Source organism: Coptis chinensis, chromosome 8 (assembly GCF_015680905.1).
Source record: "Coptis chinensis isolate HL-2020 chromosome 8, ASM1568090v1, whole genome shotgun sequence".
In the NCBI taxonomy this organism is placed as follows: Eukaryota; Viridiplantae; Streptophyta; class Magnoliopsida; order Ranunculales; family Ranunculaceae; genus Coptis; species Coptis chinensis.
The window spans coordinates 90388858-90407992 of NC_141463.1; the positions used below are offsets into that span (position 1 = coordinate 90388858).

A 19135-nucleotide genomic window follows, 5' to 3' on the forward strand; every position below is an offset into this window, starting at 1 on the left:
AAGTTAAGTTATTTGGGCCAAAGCCCGATTTGTTTGTTTGGGCGAAATTTCGATGGTAGTTGGGCGAAATTTCGGTTTAATTTTCGGACCACATCGGTTTTGTGTTGGACCGATTCTTTTAGCCTTTGTTTTGTGGACGGTTTATATTAACGTTTTTGGGCGAATCCACTTAACTTGCTTTTTGGGCGATTCGATTATAAGTTTTTGGGCCGTTTCTAATATTGCTTGGGGCCAGTCCATTAGACTTAAAATAGATCTACATGAGTCTTTCACTGTTTAAACTTTCGGATTCTAAGGTTTGGGCTTGGCCAGTTGGGTCCGAACCATGACCTTGGCCATGAGCCCATGAGCCCTACACCTTTGACCTTAGCCATGAACCATGGCTATGACCATGAACCTGTCGAACACGAAAACGACAGTTTGGCTTTGACCATGATGTGTTGACTTTGACCATGATGGGTTGACTTTGATTTTGACCATGATGGGTTGACTTTGACCGTTGACATTGGACTTTGACTTTGACCATGATGGGTTGACTTTGGCTTTGACCATGATGTGTTGACTTTGACCATGATGGGTTGACTTTGATTTTGACCATGATGTGTTGACTTTGACTTTGACCATGATGTGTTGACTTTGGCTTTTGCCGTCGGCGAAGATTGACTTTGATATTTGACCGTTTGACTTTGGTGGATTGGATTGACCGTGAATGTTTTTTTTTTACGAAGAAATGTGATGAAGAAAGAGCTCACTTCTCATCTTCTTGTTATATCTCTTTAAACCAAACTTGAAGTTGAAGAATCAAATCCAGTCTTGTTTTGAGGTAAGTGGCCGATTCTAGCTCACATGTTCTTTGTAATTCCCTTTTTCTTGTTTGTTGGGATCATTTGTGATTTCCATTAAAAAACTCTTTCAACTCTATTTCTTTCCACGGTGAGATTATGGAGTGTGAAGATTCTTCTTCATTTTATAATTTTTAAGTATAGTTAATAAAGTTTTTATGATGAATTATTTGTGTTACCTCGTGGAATATTCAGTCTTCCTCAATGGCAACAAGACAAGTTTCTCCATATTGAGTCTGCTCTTCATTCTTGGTTCCGGAGACAATGTAGCGGACTCCATTGGACCGATTTAAAAAAAATGACTCGTTGGATTTTGATCTTTTTGTTTTATTTTTACTTGTTGGCCCTCCTTTGCACCTTGTTCATGGTTAGTGATGCTCGAATCTAGTCATCCTCTGAATTTGCAACGGTCTTGTAGTTCTCTTCGTGTTTTCGGCTTCACCGGTGCGGTGTGCCGGTAATGCAAATTGGACGTAAGCGAAGTCTGTCTAGAAGTACACCTTCGTATTTACATAGATGCCTTTTGGTAGCTTGGTAAATACTTTGTCTAACAATTTGAACCACCTTAAGTTAATTGTCTTTCATGCTTGCAAATATTTGACTCTCAAATAGGATCTAACTTGTCCATGCGACTGCTCTAACAGAACAAGGTCTGCTCCATTGACAATGTAGCGGATGAAGGTAAAACAAGAACAGGACGAACAAGAGGAGTGGGTCTAAGAAAATGGTTGTGGGCTTGAGTTGTGGGCTTTGAACAGTATCAATGGCTAATTTCGTAATTTCCACAAAAAAAGAGTATTTAGGACAATTCATGATCTTTGACCAGTCAACTGATGGAAACTGTTGGTTGACTCCTATTCACTGTCAAGTTGGGGGGAAATCCTAATTTCAATTATTATGGGGGGGTAATCCTAATTGCAACTACTGGTGGGGGGGTATGTCAATATAACCCTAAAATCAATCACCAAGTTTGAACTATGAAAAGGAAACCCTCTTCTCAGGGAGGACGCCATATGAGCTATTAGATAAGTCTATTTTCAACCCTTCCAAGCCTTGACAAAGTGCTAATTCTACATTGAAACTGCATTTTAACATGAACTTTTGAACTTTTTATTTGCATATTTCCTGTGTTCTTGCAAGTCCTTTTCAAGTAGAGGAGCAGAAAGTGCTAAATATTCATGTATATGAAGCTCAAAGCTACTATAAGAGAAGACGAGCAGGCACTTGAAACTGAATGTGGTTAGCAATTGGAAACTGGAAATTCCCTTGCTATCATCCCTGGGACAACTAAGGACCGGTGCCTGATTACTGCAATTGAAACTTTGGTGTTAATAATTAGGATTTGGGAAAATGGGTTTAAACGGTCATCATTATAAGCACCAACATCACCTTCGACTTCATTTCTATAAACCATGATCAAGCTCTACTTATTGAACTATTCGTTAGTTTTGGCACACTACTGGACACTGGAGTACTGGACATAGGCACATACCACTATACCAGAATGTTGGTGCCATTTTTTTTACTTACATACTCAACACTTTGCTAAAGTCAAAATGACTCCAGATTTTTGAACCTTTTTGAAAGTGTCTAACCTCTTAATTTGTGTTAAGAATTAAAAACACGAGTCAAAAGGTCAAGGTCACAGAATTTAATATGGTGGATCCAAAGCCAAAATCAATACATGCAGAGTCCTCAAACATCAATTGCAGTTGCTATTCATGGACCAAATCCAACTTGAACAGATAGTAACCTCAAATCCTTAACCTAAGGTTATGTTTGGCAGCATAGATTCCCAGCCTGTACAAGGAATAAGACACAGGATAAGATGTTTAGTTGTTTGGTCCAGTCCATTTTCAGTATATGGGCCATAATTTATAATTTGCAAAAATAGAAACGGCCCAAAACCGGGTGGATGGTTATCATAACAAATAGGTGCGATTCACTACTGTCTATAGTAAGAAGGACTAGCATGTGTCCTGTGCTACGCATCAGTTCTCCAAGTTGTTTTTCTCACTAAGAAAAGAAAAACAATTTTCTAAAAATGGGAAAGATATACAATTCCTATACATAAATTTTAGCTTTTAAATTAAGAAGACTATCCTAAAATTATTGAAGAAAGAGGTGGTTCAATTTTAATAGAGATCAGGGAGCCAATTGTAATTAATAAATAAGAGAGATGTAATTTAAATAAATATAGGGAGGTGGCTCTAAAATCTTAAAATAGAGAAATTAGAAATACACTGTTCGGTTTAGAAGGGTGGGTCCTACAAACCCGGCTATCATATAGTGTAGAGATGAGAGAGAAAAAAAATAAAATAATAAATTTGACGATAGAAACTCAAAAACAAAAAAGAAAAGAAAACCTTCTTCATCTCCTCCATCTAAACTACACTACCAGACTAGCTTCCATGGTATTAGCATCTCATTCGAAACAAAGAACTTTTTTCAGGCTAAAATCCCAAATCCTCTCTACCACTAATTGAAAAATACTATTTAATTTTAGTCAGTGCATAAACAAAATCAACTAGATCTCTTGATTTCTCAAAAGATTTAAAGATGGAATTACCTAATTAAAAAATATCATTTAATTTTAGTAAGTGCATAAGCAAAATCAACTACATTTCTTGATTTCTCAAAAGATTTAAAGATGGAATTCTTCTAAATTTGTAGATACAAAATTATACCCTATTTAATTTAGTGATTGTTACTCGAAAAGAAGTTCATGTTATTTTTCTTTGTAAGTTTCTTTTGAAGAATATGGAAATATGTATGGAGTTGTTAGTTGTGAATATAAGTTGTAAAACTTGATCCAACAATCTGATTTTGGTTGAGTTGAAAGTTGGGATATTAATTTGAAGCCTTTTAAATTATTATTTTTGTATGTTTTTATTTTCTCATTAAATTGTGGTGGGATAATTTCTTAGGGAGGCTAAGAGATAACCAAACACTTCTATATTGACCATCTGTAAGACATCAACAATAGGAACTAGATACTACAAACATGATCAAGTACCACGTTGTACTAAACCTGTACGTGCCAAACTACTATCTCCAAAATTAATCAAATTAATTTAACTGAAGAGAGAGCCAAAACGAAAAAAAGAACAAGTACTAGAGAAATATGGCCAAGGGCAGGGTTTTTCAACAAATGAGTCTAAAAAAGAAAGTGTTTCTATTGAGTAGACACAATGAGCACAATTTGTTGCCTCTGATTAAACATAACCTAATTTGTTTAAAGTTTTCTGTTATTTGGAAAAAGGCAAATCCGTTTTCTATATGGAAAATGTCACAAAATTAATATCGTGATTGAGTAGAATGCAAAGACCGAGACTATTCAAAGTGAAAGAAGTCATGACATCCATAATAGCCCTTCAATAAAGTCGGACGTACTTGACAAGGTATTCATAGTTAGGCTTCTAGACTTTGTGGTTTGGCTTCATATGTTACTGGTCAAGTACCGAATTTCAAGTTTCTTCCTCTTAATTATTTTTCATGGCTACATTCTTTAAAATCTACCGCACTCACTGCATGGCTTTTATAATGTTCGTTGTGTTGGTAACGGCAAGTCTAACAATAAACAGGTAGTCCCCAATATACGAATGGTATCGCGTACAAGGTTGAGCATGTGTCACTGGGTTGATTTTATGTTTATGATATAATGATAATATGATATACAATATTAGTTTATTTATAACATATGTAAATGTCTAAATATTAGTTTATTTATAACATATGTAAATGTCTAAACTAATATACAATATTAGTTTATTTATAATATGTAAATGTCTAAATTTACATTAAAGATTAAGATTTAGTTTTTAGCTCTTAAGTTGGAATAATAAAGCGGGGATGATTTTGTTTGGTATTTAGTGGCTGCTCTTCATGAGTAAGAAAATACCTACGTATTCAGTACTATGTTAGTGAGACTGGAATCAAGCCACGTGTAGCTCTTAGATGGTGATTTTTATAGTAATTGAGAGTAGGCATCAGGTGCGACATGTATACTGATGAGTACAGATGTGCGGTCGTGATGAATGACATGTGTTTGTGATAGGCACACGGATATCAACTGTAGGTGTTTAGGTCTATCTGAGTTGAAAGATAGTACAATGATAGTGGATTACTGTAATGCATGGTGCATGAATTACGGCGGAAAAAGAGCTTAAAGATAAAGTTGGTAATGATGACAGTAGTAAGTAATGACGTCACGAGATGAAGTCGAGTGACGAGTCACTGGACTGCTGAATATGCAAATGTGATGGGTGTCTGTATGTCTGGAGGTCACATTATATTTGGAGAGTCGTTGCATGTGAACATTACGTGACTGGTGGAATGTCCTTTACTGTATTCCAATCACATTACGGAATTCTTGATAGTATTCTCTAGTAAAAGTCACAAGACCAACGTGAGAATCGGAGGTGCAAATCATACACTGCAATTAATAGTGGCCTAAACATGTCAATCTGGCATTCTTTCGTGAGGAGAGCATAGTTTGGACTTTGGATATTACTTTTAAGCATTAGTAAATAGTTAAGCGAAATGGTGATGTGTTTAGCTAAATTAGTTACGTTATGGCAAAGTCATTGTCAGTGAACCACGACTATCCATTATCCAAGTGACAGAATTGCCAGGTTGCCGCGTAAAGTCCAAGAGTCATTGTCTACCTTTAATGTGTTATTAAATTAGTTGCTAAATTAGTCCAAGAGTCATTTTCCATATAACAAATTATTTTCTTAACTTTTCTTTTCGTTAAACTTGTTTTGGTGTTATCTAATTCTTTATGCAGGTGCACAACTACTGGTGTTTGTTATGGAAGGCTTGGTACCGATTTACCACCACTAGCAGAAGTTGTAGCGCTATATATAGGCAACGAAACATATCCAAAATTCCAAACCAACAAGTTTTACAAGCTCTTAGGAACTCAATATCGAACTCATGCTAGGTGTACCCAACGAAGAACTTCGAACGCTAGCATCTGACGCCTCTGCTGCAAGTCGATGGGTTCAAACAAATATAAGAAGCTTCTGGCCTGCTGTAAGAATCAAGTACATTGGAGGGTAATACTAGTTAACCTTATATTTCTGACTAAATCACAAATACAGTGTAACTGTGTAAGACTTTTCCTCATATGAAGTCACAAAGAATAATGTATCCCCACCATATGTAAGTTTGCTTAATGAACATCTATTATGAATAGAAGGCAACATTCATTGTTCATACCTAGTTGATAAAGGGTAACACTCGTTGTTCATATCTATTATGAGGTATGAACAATAAGTGTTCATAACTCATGTTGATGTATGAACAATAATTGTTCATATCCAAAATAGATTGGAACAATGATTGTTCATACTCTAATAGATGTTATTATGTTGAGGTATGAACATTGATTGTTCATACCCCAAATATATATGAACAATGAGTGTTCATAGCTCATATTGAGGTATGAACAGTGATTGTTCATACTCCAAATATGTATGAACAATGATTATTCATACTCCAATAAGTGTTATTACTGATCATACAATATGTTGATGTATGAACAGTATGAACAATGACCTCGGCATAATGTATGAATAGTAAGAACACGATTGTTCATACGTACTCTAATAGGTGTTTTTACTGATCATACATTATATTGATGTATGAATATTGATTGTTCATACCCCAAATAGGTATGAATAATGAGTGTTCATAGCTCATGTTAAAGTATGAACAATCAATCATACTCTAATAGGTGTTCTTACTAATTATATATTATCTTGAAGTATGAATAGTGATTGTTCATAACCCAAATGTATATGAACAATCAATATCATACTCTAATAGGTGTTCTTACTGATCATATATTATCTTGAAGTATGAACAATGATTGTTCATACTCCAAATAGATATGAACAATGAATGCTCATACGAACAGTAATTGTTCAAACCCCAAATAAGATTGTTCATATGAACAATGATTGTTTATAACTCATGATGAAGTATATACACTGGGTCGTTTTGGTTGGGTCGGGCCACTTACTATTTCACATTAGGGGTATACTTGAAATTTTTCATCTACCCAAGCCGTTTTTAATTTTGTGTCAAGAGTATACTTGACCTTTCATCTACCCGGTCCTTAGGAGTGATTAAAAAAAAAAGTATTCTTACGAGTTACTTTCTCTCCGGATTTGTCCTGGAGAGTTTCTCTCTGAAAGGGCAATTGAAGTTTAATTAATTGGTTTCGTTTGTATACCAATAAACACCCACTAAAATTGGTGTCATTAGTAGTAAATTCTAATGCTGAATTACATTCCAGCTTTGCACCTTAAAATACTAAGAAAACTCACTTTATTGATTATGATATAAAACTCGAGTAATACTATACTGACACATGAAAAATGACACAGTCAAGACACAGTGACGTGACATGTTGCAACATCGATGTTGCAATGGTAAAAATAAAAACCAAAAATCACTTTTCTCTTACTCAAAACACTTGTTTTTTTTTCCATTATCAATTTTCCATTCTCATTTTTCCATTATCATAATTTCGTCATAGCAAACCTCAATTCCATTGATTTTTCATGGTGCAACATTGATGTTGAAGTGGTATTTCTTTGTGCAACATTGGTGTTGCAGTGGTTTTCATAGTGAAACATTGATGTTGCCGTGATATTTATCGGTGCAACATTGATGTTACAGTGGTATTTCTCAGTGCAACATTAATGTTGCTGTGGTGGTTTTTCATGGTACAACATTAATGTTGCGCGCCATGCCGTCCATTTATTGGTCGGTCAACTGTGTCAAATTTTATGTGTCGGTTGAATTTTTTATATTAATGGAGTGCAAAATTTTGCGACGACACATAAAATTTGGACACGGTTGACCGATTAACACAATTGAGATGAATTTGCAACATTAATGTTGTACCATAAAAATCACCACAAAGAACATTAATGTTAATGAAAAAATACCAAAATAACATCAATGTTGCACCGATCAATTTTATTTTATTTGATAATGGAAAATTGATAATGGAAAAAAAAAAAACAAGTGTTTTGAGTGAGAGAAAAAAGACTTTTGGTTTTTACTTTTACCATTGCAACATCGATGTTGCAACATGCCACATCACTGTGTCTTGACTGTGTCATTTTTTATGTGTCAATGTAGTATTACTCTTATCCCTCTGGTCACTTGCTCAGTTTTCTTTAATTTGAGTTATGGGTAGTTAAGATGCTGCCACTTATCAATTTAACTTAAAAAAAATTAAAATGAGAGAGTGGAGTTATTCCAAATTAGTTAAGTTTGTGGGTGTGTTTCACTAATTATCTAAAACACAGAAGGTGAAATATAATTGTCATCTATGCACTGTGTTAACCGATACATCTTATTGGCCAATATCTACACTATATGAAAGCTGGGTCTTCCGGAATACACTTAGTCCCTTCCCAATATCGAGTAGGCAATTTAAGATCTCCTTATTTACTTAATTTAGAAACACTTCCCTCTCTAAATTTAGAATAAGCCCCAGTTTTATGAACAAGGTCTCTTTTTTATTAATAATTTAGAAATAGAAATACCTCCCTCACTAAATTTAAATTTAGAATAAGCCCCACTTTTATTATTGATAATTTAAAAAAACCTCTCTAATATTACTTAAATAACATAATTATCTCCCATTTTATTTAATAAATAAATAAATAGATGAGTCTCTTCTATATAATTACAATTACCATTTACAATTTAGAATCCAAAGAAACCATGCTAACTATCGATCTCGAGGAATGGGTTTCAAGACTTAAAATAACCAATGCGTAGCACGGTTTGTATACTCGTTCGCTAAGTATGTTAACTAATTGACGAAAAAAAAATGGTTACCTCAATTTAATTTCCGGGTCATGTACCTTTTCGGTAATTTTTCATTTATCTTAGAACACATTTCAGGCTACGCTGATACATATATATACATACCCCTTTGCACGTCTTGGATATTCTTACAAATATTGACATTAATCAAATTGAATTAACAAAGAGAGGGATAGAAAGAAATATAGGCAAAGGGAAGGATTTTTCAACAAATGAGTCTAAAAAAGAAACAGAATCCAATTTGTTTAAGTTGTCTGCTATATGGAAAAAACCATTTAATCTGAGTCTTACAAAATGATATCGTGATAGAGTAAAATGCAAAGACTCGAGACCATTCAAAGTGAAAGAAGTCATAAATGCAAGGTACGTACATAGTAGGCCTTCAATGAAGTCTTCAACTCAATTCTAATTTATAGACGTATTTTGGCCGTTTGGCAGGGTATTAATAGTCAGGCTTCTAGTCTCTGCGGATTGGACCTCAAACTCTCTCTATATAAAGGACTTCATTTGCTACTGATTAAGTACCGCATTTCAAGTTTCTTCCTCTTAATTCTTTTTCATGGCTACATTCTCTAAAATATACGGCACTCACTCCATGGCTCTTATAATGCTCTTTGTTGTGTTGGTAACGGCAAGTCTAACAATAACAGGTATTCCCCCATAAACAAATTGTATCACGTACAAGATTATATTGAGCCTGTTTCAGTAGGTTGATTTGATGTTTCTGATATATAATAGTATCAGCTAATTCTCTTTATCACATACTATTGGTCTTGAGATTGTATGATGTGAAGTATTCTATTCACATTACACAATTGTTGATAGTATTCTCAGGTAAAAGTCACAAGGCAAACGTGAGAATGGGAGGTGTACATGGATATTGTCACGCCAAACCATCTTTTACTGCAATTAATCTTAGCCTAAACATATCAATCTCGCATTCTTTCGCGATGAGAGCATAGTTTGGATATTATTTTTAAGCATCAGTAAATAGCTAAGCGAAATGGCGAAATGCAAAGTTCAAAATGGGGATGTGTTTAGCTAAATTAGTTACGTTATGACAAAGTCACTGTCATGAGTGAACCACGAGTATATATATATCCAAGTGACAAGATTGGCGTTTAAAGTCAACTGGAATGCACGTTTTTGCTAATGAAACTCCTCGCTGCTAAATTAGTTCAAGAGTCATTTTCTTAGCCAATTATTTTTTTAGTTTTCCTTTTTGTTAAGCTTGTTTTGGTGCTAATTAATTCTTGATGCAGGTGCACAACCTACTGGCGTTTGTTATGGAAGGGATGGTACCAATTTACCACCACCAGCAGAAGTTGTAGCGCTATATAGGCAGCGAAACATAGGAAGAATGAGAATTTATGATCCAAACCAACAAGTTTTAGAAGCTCTTAGGTGCTCAAATATCGAACTCATGCTAGGTGTACCCAACCCAGACCTTCAATTGCTAGCATCTGATGCCTGTGCTGCAAGTCGATGGGTTCAAACAAATGTAAGAAACTTCTTGCCTGCTGTAAGAATCAAGTACATTGCTGTAGGCAATGAAGTCAATCCTCTTAGGAACTCCCAGTATGTTCCGTTCCTTGTGTTGGAATCTCTAAGTGTATTTCGAAATACTTGTGAGTGTGTGCAAAGTGGAGGAGATGAACCATATGTGTTCTCTCCACTTTAGTGCATAGTAGATAGTCCCACATTGGTTATCCACCACATCGGGTAGGGTTCGGGCCCCGGGCTTGGGCTTCTTGTTGTGGGTAGTGGTTTGACCAATAGCCTAAACTTGTTTTGCCTTTTTCTTGAGCGGCAAGTTTCAGGTGTTCTATTAGGAGTTGGTCTCTCTTCCTCCTAACCTCTATAAATAGGATTTGTGAGTCCATAGAGAGAAGACTTGATCGAAACTCAACTCGTGAGCTTGAAAACTAAAACCGGTCATTTTCTTCTTCTCTTCTTTTCTTCTGGGCCGCCCGAGGAGAGAGTTATATTGCCGTTTTCTAGGGTAGTGCGTTTCTAGTGCAAAGTCAGTCATTTTGTTAACCATTGAATCTGTGAGGAGGAAGGCGCCCTTTGTTGCCTTTTCGCACCATTGGAAGGGGCGAAATCTTTCCTTAAGGACTGCCTAATCCCGCCTTGGTTTTTCGATTCATTCTTTGTCCTTGTTTCTTTATTGCTTCTTGTTCCTTACGTTTCTACTTTAGTTCTTTGTGTTCATACAACTATTCTAACAATCTTAAGGAAAGAGTTTTGTAGTAGAACAAAAGGAGAGTGCTTTTAATAATGACAATCAAAAAAGATAAGTCTTTTACTTTGAGTTATTGTTTGTGTTATTGGGTTATGACTTTAGAAATTTTCTAATAATTTCGTTTTGATAGGAAACCAATTAAAGATTGAATATTTATTGATCTTTTGTGGTTTATCAAACCCTATATGGTTGTAGACTTTTCTCCTACGTTTGTGGGAGTCAAATATGAGATTTCTATCAAGAAAAACGTCAAAGTTCGTCTTTTTGACTGCTGCGTCACTCGTTACGGAAACTGCTATAACTTTCAGCTCAGAGCTCGGTTTTGCAATCCGCTTCTTGTGTTGGATAGCTGATTCAAAGAGCTTTCCAGTGGTATAAGGCTTGATACCCAATTCGTCCTGAGCTGGTTCAGAATTACAGTTCTTTTGAACTGTTTTTTCTAGAAGGAGGAAAATATGGTAATCCGATTTTTCAATCGGTTAGGTATCGTATTCTTTCACTCATTGCAATTCTTTTGGTTTGATTATATGGTGATATTCTTGCCTTGAGTTGCATGCTAGTTTTTCTTAGGAGGAAAATCCCTAAGCTTAAACTTCTTTAATAACCTAGTCAACAAATTATACGTGTTTATCACTAAGATATTAATTGGTTTGACTAGAAGTAGTTTGATATTATTTTCTTTGTACATATGTAGATGGTCTAAGAGTGACCTTAAGATAGTTAATATCAACCACACTCAAATCTTGGATAGTAATTATAATGTATTCAATGTATAATTGCTTACCTTTATTGAGTGAACGTGTTGTTAGACGATGGTTATAATTGTACTGTTGTGAAAATACATGTTAGATGAAGTAACTTGTAGCATATATCCAATATAGCATATGTTAAAGTTGTGTAGCATGCTAGTTTTGGATATTAATCATCGTGGATTTACTTTAAACTTGATAATAGTTTATTGGTAAATTTTTCTAGTTGAAGACATTAATGGGTTGAGCCATTAGATGTTGTGGTAGTACTTGAGGTCTTGTTAATAGGGTATCCTATCTTGCTTGAGCTCATGTAAAAAGAGGAGGTGAAGTCCTCAGTTGTTTTGCATTTTCAGTGGCTAGATTTGCTTAAATATCGTATACTTTTTGTTGTGAGGGGTACAGTTAAAGTTTACATTTTCTAAACCTATGATATGATATTTACCATGTTTGGCATGAATGCATTATTAAACATTGACATGAAGTTTAACCATGTCATATATTATTAAGTAATGAATATCGTTGTCTACGAGAGGAAACAATATGGGAAACAATCATATCCTCCTAAACCTAATTTAGCCAAGGAGATGTAAGGTTATGGATTGTCTTCTTAGACAATATCCTCCAGTGACTATTTTAGACAAGGAGATGTAACGCTTGTAGATTGTCTTATTAGGCATTATCCTCCTATGACTATGAATAAATAGCCAAGGTGATGTACAAGTGCGTGGATTGTCTCCCTATGACAGTTAGAATGTTGAATGATGAAAAGAAGGATGATAATCTCGAGTAAAACCCTTTTCATCTAATTCTTCTATTTTTTTAAGATTCATTAGAATCTTTTGTGGATTTCCTTTCATATAGATAACATGAACATAATATGACTATGTTTAATATGATCCGGGATCATAGATTTGAGTAAAGTATATTCTTGTCATAAGAGTGCATTTTTATTGTTGTTGTTTTTTTAGTGTTTGTAGCGGTATAATGTGTTTTGCATGTAAGTTTGATTAGGTTGAGTAACCATTGAACCTGTGGGGGTGGTGACCCATATGCATGACAATTGTTTTACCATAGTTCATCTCACAAGATAATTGGAAAGACATTTGAACTACAAAGTATGGAAAGGTCTTGGGCCTATCCAAAAATACTTCAAAATGTGGGGGTGTCTTGCCAAGCCGCTATTGTGAATGAATCTAAAAGAAGTCTTTTTGAGACCTAGAATTATCTAGTAGATATTCATTGGTGAAACTCATAATAGTGATGTTTGTTTTCAGTTGTCATGAGTGATAACAATTTTGTAGAGATACCACACTATTATTATTGAATGTCTTATATGCTAATTTTATTTGAGGTTGTGCTTTCGAGAAATTGGCATAGAGTGGTTGAATGTTCATAATGAACTACATAAGATAATCCCATTATTTCTCGCACAAGAAATTTGGAAGACTATCAATGAGTATTTCCACCATTCACGGTGATGATGTTTATATGTTTCTTGAGGAAGATTCATTAACCTATAAGGAAGTTTAATGCGTCCATGAGAAGTGTCCTTTTTGAAGGATACAACTCCTCTAAACCTGGACTCTTGATTTATTGGGGGATCTATAGGTTGAATTGGATCTTTAAGAGAAAACTAAAACGTGATAGTTGTATTGCAAAATACAATGCTAATAATAATAGCCAAGGGGTTTCAATCGGAGACAAGATTTATACTATTTTGAAACCTTGCTCATATAACTAGAATTTCTTTCTACAGAATTCTAAAGACTCTAGTTAGTAGTTGTCGGAACTACAATACCAAGTAGTACCGGTGATGAAATGAAGGTATACAATTTAGTTAAATCTTTGTATGAGTTGATTCAAGCCTATAAATGGCATGAGCTATTCAACAACATATTAGTGTCATATGGATGTCAAAGTACCGTTGTTGATAAAAATGTGTACTTTCTTTAGAGCAAAAGTAAGACATATGTGTTAATCTCTCTTTGTTTAGATGATTTAATATCATGAGTGCTAGCATTGAGAATGTGTATGAGACAGAGAAATTCTATTTGAAAACACATCATAAACCGTCATTGAAAATGATAGTTTATTATGTTGTTAAACTCATTTTCAGAATCGCTATATTAGGTTGTCAAGATGTTGACGTTTGAATATGGTTCAAGGCCACAACGCACCTTTAAACCGACCCGGCCGGATGGTATAGGGAATTTCGGGCACTACTGAGAATTGAACGACCGGTGAATATAGGAATTAAAACTCATGTTGGTCTCATTATATTGTTATAGCACTTAGTAGAAATATTTTTCATTGAAAAGTATGGATATTATGATAGTAAGCATGTGTTAACACCTTTGTGGCAAATATCCATCTTATGAAAAATAATCTCATTGTGTTTTTCTCATACTAAATAAGTCAATATCATTGGTAGCCAATTGTACTTGATGGATAATGTATGTGAGACATGACATTGCCTACATTAATGGCATACCGAAATGATAACCCATTCAGGTCCTTATAAGGAACTTTGATGTATATTGTCGATTATCCAAGTACTATAGCGAGCCATTGATTATGGATCGATATTTAGTAGATTTCCATCATTGTTAGAAGGGTAATATGTTATAAACTGGATCCAATAATGTTTATGTGTTTACCTTTGGTGGAAATTGAGTGTCTTGGATATCATCCAAGCTAATCGCCTTTAGAAAAGGCATGTGATGATCCGAGTGGGTTAGCAACCTCTTGGCAAATCTTCCCATTGGCTCTAAAAACTCGACGATGTGTATATGCTTTTGTAACCGCCTCATTGCAATAGCTAAAGACATGTTATCTTATGTGCAATGGGAAAAGAATACATGTAAGTCGAGATATAACTTAATCAAGCAACTGCTAGAGATTATGTTAGGTTGGACTTAGTTTGGCCACATGTCTAACCGCACCACTTCTTTGGAGGCAAGTGGTTATCGTCGAGGGGATGGGACTTTTGCCTTAGATAGAGGGTTTACACATCGACGGGCAACCCCACCTATGTGATTGGAGATCCCATGAAGTAGGTTCAAAGGGAAAAACAAGTCACCTCGCCGCCCGGTATGCTATTGTCTTTCTTTGAGGCGTCCCACCCTATGACTAGATAGCATTATTGTATACTTTGTATAACTTGAATAGCAATGAGAAAAGGATGAGTTATTTTACTCTTAATGGAATCCATAGTCCATTATTTTTATGAGATAGTGTATTTTAACCGCTATGTACACTTGATGGATATCCACCCACGTGAATGTAGAACCGGGTCGGTTCTTATGAGTATTCGTGCAAGTACTCTAGAGCATTCACATAACACGTGCAACGGTAGGGCCAAAAAGCAACACCGAGTAACGGGCATATAATGAAAGAGCAATGTGGGTGCATGTCCTCTATTTTACTACAAGGGAATGTTGGTTCAAAGATTTTTTAATCCACCACTTTCACGTATTATAAGACATGTTACCCTATGGTCGGTTCAAGCCCGAAAAGCACCCGATCTTATGCATTGTTTTTCGATTCTCTCGGCATTTCGTTAACCCATTTCTTTTGTAATATCCTATTCCAAAATAGTGGGGACTATTAGTATTTTGAAATAGTGGGGATTGTTGGAATCTCTAAGTGTATTTCAAATACTTGTGAGTGTGTGCAAAGTGGAGGAGATGAACCATATGTGTTCTCTCCACTTTAGTGCATAGTAGATAGTCCCACATTGGTTATCCACCACATCGGGTAGGGTTAGGGCCCGGGCTTGGGCTTATCTGTTGTGGGTAGTGGTTTGACCAATAGCCTAAACTTGTTTTGCCTTTTTCTTGAGCGACAAGTTTCAGTTGTTCTATTAGGAGTTGGTCTCTCTTCCTCCTAACCTCTATAAATAGGATTTGTGAGTCCATAGAGAGAGAAGACTTGATCGAACTCACTTCGAGAAACAGAAAACTAAAACCGGTCATTTTTTCTTCTCTTTTCTTCTTCTGTCGGCCCGCCCGAGAGAGTTATATTCTTTGTTCTAGAGGGTAGTCCGTTTCTAGTGCAAAGTCAGCCGCCATTAACCATTGAATCCTGTGAGGAAGACGCCACTGTTGCCTTTCTCGCACCATTGGAAGCGGGCTTAAATCTTTCCTTAAGGGACTGACCTAATCCGCGCCTTTGGTTTTTCCCGATTCATGGCTGTCCTCCTTGTTTCTTTATTGCCATCGTTCTTCATTTTCTACTTTAGTTTCTTTGTGTTCATACAACTATTCTAACACCTTGTACCTGCCATGACAAAGCGTTTATAATGCGATTGTAGCGGTGGCCTACAAGGACAAATCAAAGTGTCTACGGCGACCGACAGGTGTGATAGGAACATCTTTTCCACCATCACCGGGTGTATTCGGAGATGGCACTCGTTCTTTCTTTGACCCTATCATTGGCTTTTTAATCCGGACACTGACCCGCCCACTTTTCGTCAATGTGTATCCATATTTCTCTTACACCGGTACCCCAAACTTGAAGCTATCATATGCTTTGTTCACTAATCCATCGCCAGAATTCACGGATAGTGGCAACAATCTTCCTTACCAAAATCTCTTTGATGCCATTACGGGCCGGTTTCTATCCGCTTCTAGAGAAGCGGGTGGATCCTCTTTGGAAATTGTTGTATCGGAAAGCGGTTGGCCGTCACCGGGGCTGCTTACACAACAATTGATAATCTTGGCGTACATACAATCGAATCTGATCGATCCAAAGTGAGGAGAGCTCCCAAAAAAGCTGGGCAGCCCGTTGGAGACATACATTTTGCAATGTTCAATGAGAACCGGAAAAATCCGAGTTGGAGAGAAATTTTGGGCTTTTCTTTCCTAACAAACAACGTCAGATACCCAATAAATTTCGGACTAACGAATGAGCTCACAAAATGTAGTGGGGACTGTAAGACTTTTCCTCATATGAAGTCATGAAGAATACCGCATCCCCGCCATATGTAAGTTTGCTGGATGAACATCTATTATGAATACAGGGCAATTGAATTTACATTTTGGTGTCATCAGTAGTAATACTCATAGTATAAAATATCAGGATATGAGTATTTATCGATATTCAATTTCTGGATATGTATCATGGATATATCTCCCTCTTTGGGGATATTTGATATTGTTTCACATGCAAATATCGTGGATATATCCAAAATATCAAAAAAATATCGTAGATATTGTGGATATTTCTTGATATATCATGATACATTATTTATATTTATTTGAAATATAATGGTAAATATTAAATAAAATTATTATATACACAAAATATCCCCAAATATCGCAAAATATCCCCAAATATTGCAAATATCACAAATATCGTTGAAATATAACCGATATTTGCAGTCGTATATATCTCTGAACATATCGTGATATTTATATATCTTTTTTCTGGAATATGGATAGATATCCCCAAATATCGAGATATATCGGGATATTTTGTACTATGGTAATACTAATGTTGAATTTACATTCCAGCTTTTCACCTTCAAAGACATTTGGAATACTAAGAAAACTCACTTTATTGATTCCGAAATTTTTTCAATGCTCTATATTTCTTTTAAGTACAATCTTTAGATATATATTATAGTTATACCCTCTTGGCTCTATTTTTCAAGGCTCCACAGAGCCTCAAACTTTTTGTAAACTCTAATACTAATTAAAAAAAAAAAAAAAAAAAAAAAAATCCAAATCTTTATATATATATTATAGTTATAGTCTCACCAATCTATTTTTTGGATCACTCACAGAGACTCCAGTTTTTTCTAAACTCTATTATTAAATATGAAAAAGTATGATATAAATAAAGAAACAATCGCATCTAGAGTTTCAAAGTCTTCAACTTTTCCTAAACAATATAGCTAATTACGGAAAAAAAAATGCAAAAAACAATATTTTCAACCAAAAATGATTTTCCTAAAACCCTTACGCCACAAAGAATAGTTTCCACACTAAACTCAGGTGAAGTTTAACATAACAAAGTTTCTTTCTAGAAAATGATAATGAAACTATGAAAGAACAAAAAAAAATGAATTGAGTTGCTCGAACATTTACTTTATGCATTTGTTAACCACACATGTGACTGGGAAAAAAGGAAAAAAAAATTAAACTAATCATAAAATAAATAATAGTATACACCCAAAACAAATAAAAATGTATTGTATGTACTATATATATGGGCCTAACAAATAAAGTTGGATAAATTTGAGGTGTCATCTACTGTGGGATTTAGACATTTAGTCATAGTTAAATATGTCATAAATCATAGGCCACAATAATTACGACATATTCTAATTAAATATATGAATTTTATAATTTCTAATTTTAGCAGAATAATGAGATTCAGTTAAAACAGACGTTGGCTTAAATAAATTATATAACTATTGATTTAGTTAAAGTGGACGTTGGGCTTAAATAAATTATATACCAAACCAAACCAAAACAAATTACATGTGGAAAATTAAATTATACAGAAAATAACATCACAAAATATATAATAACAAATGAAAAACAAAAAAAAAACCAATAATGACAAATATTTTAAAATATATATAATAATGCATGAAACTAACATCAAAGAACAATTAACGAGAAACAGAAAACTAGATGCATTTAACCTCAAATAATATTTAATGGAAAATCGAAAATTGGATACATATGCAAGCATTAAACTAATCTTAAAAATTAATTAATGGACAATCAGAATATTGATACAACTGCATTAAACTAACCTCAAAGAATAATTAATGAAAAATCAAAACTTGGATGCAAATACATCGAACTAACACCAAAAAATAATTGTCGGAAAATCGGAAACTGAATGCAAATGCATTAAACTAACCCTTAGAGATTAAATTAACGGGAAATCGAAAACTGGATGCAACTGTATTGAACTAACCTAAAAAAAAACCATATAAATTTGAAACATGATGCAAATGTGTGAAACTAATCTTTAAAAATAATTAACGGAAAATCGGAAACCGGATGCAACTACACTGAACTAATTTCAAAAAATAAATTGGATGGAAATGCATTGAACTAACCTCAAGAAATAATTAACGGAAAATCGAAAATTGGATGCAAATTCATTGAACTAACCTCAAACAATAATTAACGGGAAATCAGAAATTAGATGCAAATGCAACCTCATCGAATAATAAATGAGAAATCGAGGCTGGATGCAAATGTATTAAACTAATCTAAAAAATAATTAACGGGGATATCGAAACTAGATGCAAATGCATTGAACCGAGCTCGAAGCTAGAATAATTAGTAGAAAATTAGAAATTGGATGCAAATGCACGATAAATTAAGCTGCAAAAGAATAATTAACAAGAAATTTGGATGGATGCAATTGCATTGAACTAACCTCAAAAAAATAAATAATAGAAAATCGTAAACTGGATG

At 34.6% G+C, this 19135-nt stretch overlaps 1 protein-coding gene and 1 pseudogene across 3 annotated transcripts in view; both read left to right on the forward strand.

The window, feature by feature from the left end:
- The window catches only part of LEW1 (Undecaprenyl pyrophosphate synthetase family protein), a 142907-nt gene that overhangs the window by 84359 nt on the left and 39413 nt on the right, over positions 1–19135 (forward strand). The window lies entirely within an intron of this gene.
- On the forward strand, positions 9122–16654 carry LOC147484232 (lichenase-like; annotated as a pseudogene). Its single transcript, XR_015203933.1, has 4 exons — positions 9122–9346; positions 9959–10306; positions 16006–16368; positions 16450–16654. The product of XR_015203933.1 is annotated as a lichenase-like (transcript).